The sequence below is a fragment of the Camelina sativa genome, chromosome 19 (assembly GCF_030686135.1).
Source record: "Camelina sativa cultivar CO46 ecotype springtype chromosome 19, ASM3068613v1".
In the NCBI taxonomy this organism is placed as follows: Eukaryota; Viridiplantae; Streptophyta; class Magnoliopsida; order Brassicales; family Brassicaceae; genus Camelina; species Camelina sativa.
In genome coordinates, this window is record NC_141898.1 from 15,912,546 (window position 1) to 15,916,066 (window position 3,521).

Here is a 3,521-nt window from a genome sequence, read left to right on the forward strand (position 1 = left end):
ATCGATGCACCCTATAAATCGAGATTTCAGTTCGCGGATGTTACAGTCAATGTCAAGGATGCAAGGAATTCTCTTGTTGGAAGCAAGGAATATCATATTTCAATTTGGTTTTAGTTGGATTATGGTGTTTCCTGTTCCAAATAGATACATGTAAGTTATATACGTGTAATAATCCACCTAAAACCAAATTTGAAGTATGATATTTGGATGTAACACCTCTATGCAAACTGTGAAAAATATTTTGATTCGTTTAGAAATAGACACGTAACAAAATCACTTAATATTTTCAACAAAACACCCTAAATGAATGTGATTTTTTGAGAATTTCTTACCCAAATTTTTTAAATAAGCATTTTCTAATAATAATTTAAAAAGACCGGTTATGGGACATACAATTTTTGACAGTATGGGACATGATGAGAAGTATCTACTCGAACCAGCTGATTCAAGGCTTGATCTTTGGAGATTCAACAAAGGCCATTCCAATGAATACATCATTAAACTTCGACCTTTTGTTCCTGGCTTTCTTTTGGAGGCAAACAAGCTTTTCACAATGCATGTTTACACTATGGGTTTATCCACTTACGCCCCAGACCGTGTTGAACTTGATTGATCCGGATAAAGTTTACTTTGGAGATCGAGTCATTACCAGTAAAGAAAGTCCTAAAGAGAAGACACTCGATCTTGTTGTGGCTGATAAGCAAAGAGTCGTAATTGTGGATGATACAATTGATGTTTGGCCTCATGGCAAGAGCAGCTTGTTGCAGATCACCAAGTACGTATATTTCAGAGACGGTGATGATAATACAAAGTCCAAGTCTTACGCAGAAAAGAAGATAGACGAGAGCTCAGACAACGGATCATTGGCGAATGTTCTGAAGTTTCTCCAAGATGTTCACAAAAGATTCGAAAATGAGTTAGATTCACAAGACTTGAGGCCGTTGTTACATGATCCTTGCAGACAAGACTGCTTCTGACTTAATCTATGTATACAGTCCACAACTTTACATTCTTAGAGGTATTTGTGATTTGTGAAGAATGATTCCTTTAGTTTATTGATTCTCATAATTTAGATGATTAAGGCTTCAGCAGAGGAAGATATGAAAGTTTTATTTTTTTGGATCAACTCCATGGTCATTATATTCTCCCTAATATATTATGTAAAGATGATAATCACTAGCAGAGATGGTGTTTGATTTAATACTGAGTTATTCATAGTTTTTTTATTTAAAAAAAAAAAGTTTAATGCCCATAACTGCATCTCTGTGATGGTGTTTCATCTACTGCAATGATGATTCTGACACGCTTGAACCAAAGATTATTTTGTATGGTCCAAATTTTGACATAGATATGCTTGTGATTTTGATTGCTAATATGTTAAAATGGAAAATGCGTCTGCCATGTTACGTGTTCAATGAAAATTGAAAAAGAATTCTGAAGTGTTAGTCATTTTTTCGTAGTCTTTTGGATTTGGTTGCTATTACAATAAGATTAAAAGATGTCTTATCATTAAGATTGGGACTGAGTCAGTGCCAATGAAAATCTTTATCACCTAAATTATTGTATTGACACTTAATCCTTTGATATATGCCACTTGTTAGCTAAAAATGACACTGGAAGAAAACGTTTTCGTACATTCTTGTATGGAAGTAAATATGGCAAAGTTAAATAGTGGAAGATATGTTAAAGAGGTTCTGCCGGTAAGGGTTGCGGCATCAAGTCGAATATAGTGATGATGTTACAGAGAAGATGGTGTTAGACATGTTAAAGAGGGGTCTAGATTTCTATCTAACAACACAGGTGCACGACGGCCACTGGCCAAGAGATTATTGTGGCCTATGTTTCTTCTCCCAGGACTGGTTAGTTCTTTAGTTTCGTTCACTAAGCTTTCTTTTGCAAAATTTGCTGAAAACTTGACGAAAACGAACTCTGATTATAGATTGCACGCTCCATAACTTGGCTCATCTTTTTACTTGGATCTGCTAATTCTGTGTCTGTAAAGAAAGGTACTTGGAGTTTTTAAATGGTCTGGACATAACCCATTTCCTCCTGAGATATGGCTTCTTCCGTATTTCCTGCCAATCCATCCAGGTGCTCATAAATATATGCTGAATTACAATTTCATCTGCTCTCAACTTTCTCAGATACTGTTTAAGGTCATTATTTTCTCAGTCTTCCTTTGTTGGTCGACTGACTACTTATACAAAGGAAGTGCCTCTCATAATCAATTCTTGGTTCAATGACTATTCAATAATATGCAGAATGACAACCCAAAGGTGTTGCCACCATGTATGTATCTGTTTTGTATTCTTTATGCTTGTATAGGTTCCACTATATTATTGGGCTTCAGATTTAGTTATATTGGTAAGGAGCTTCATAAGGCAATATCTCAGACTTTATGAAATGGAATACCATCAATGATGGACAACTCAAGTGAAGTAAATCTCAGAATTTTTTTTGTAATTGTAATCTAGTTTGTAAACTTCTCTACTTTCACGCTTGTTCAAAACACACTTATTAAATGTTTTAACTGCGTGTGCATTTAAAATGATGGATATGGTTTTCTTTGTAGTTTATAATGAGATCCTGTTTAGCTGAACTAACTTTACTCAGTATGATTCCTTACACATATTGGTTAGATGCTAGGGGCTAACTACTTTTAGGCTGACAGTTACATTTTTATCGAAGGAGGCTCCACACCCACTTGTGCATCACTTCATAAGATTGCTGTGTCTGTTCTAATGCGATGGCCTGGTGCAAATTTGAGAGAAAAGGCTTTAAAAACCACAATAGAACATATTCATTATGAAGATGAGAATACCAGCTTGATACGTTTGTATTGGACCTATGAATAAGGTATGCAAAACAAACTTCCACAACATTATCTGTACCATTTTCCCTTGACCATTATTCTCTTTCAAAAGTTAAGTTTGGGTATATGTTCGACTTCGCATTTTCGTTCTGTTTTTGAATCTTCTACTTTAGTAATATTTGTTTGTTCTGTATTAACAATTATTAAATATGCTATGCTTTCAAGTTGCACCTACCAAATATCCATGAATTTGGCTGGTAAGATGAAGATGTGGGTACTGCATATTTGTATATATGATTATGTTAGGTAAATTAGGGACCAAGGTGGCTGCCGAACCAGTATTTGATAGGAGGTTGGGAGTTACCCTAACATGTATTTGATAGGGTTGGGAGTTACCCTAGCATGTATTTGATAGAATATATTTTGAATCATAAGAAGGAAACAAAGAACTTTGATGAAGCTGCCTAACCTAACATGTTGAGAGCATCTGCATTTCTATGTACTCTGCCATGTTTTGTTCTCTTCAAGCAGAATTCAGAGCAAGAAACAATATCTTATACTAAGACTTGAAGGAAAATTCTATGTATTAATTGACAAGATAACCAAAAATCTGGGCCTGAAAATTCTACTTATAAATTGGTTAAAAAAGCATGTTCTTAACTTACTTTATAATGAGACGGAGAACGCATTCCTCTTTTCAGACGTTCTT

At 34.9% G+C, this 3,521-nt stretch overlaps 1 pseudogene; it reads left to right on the forward strand.

Moving 5' to 3' along the window:
- The first annotated feature begins 406 nt into the window (after nucleotides 1-406).
- LOC104767912 (RNA polymerase II C-terminal domain phosphatase-like 5 pseudogene) lies at nucleotides 407-1,165 on the forward strand (annotated as a pseudogene).
- Nucleotides 1,166-3,521: the final 2,356 nt, after the last annotated feature.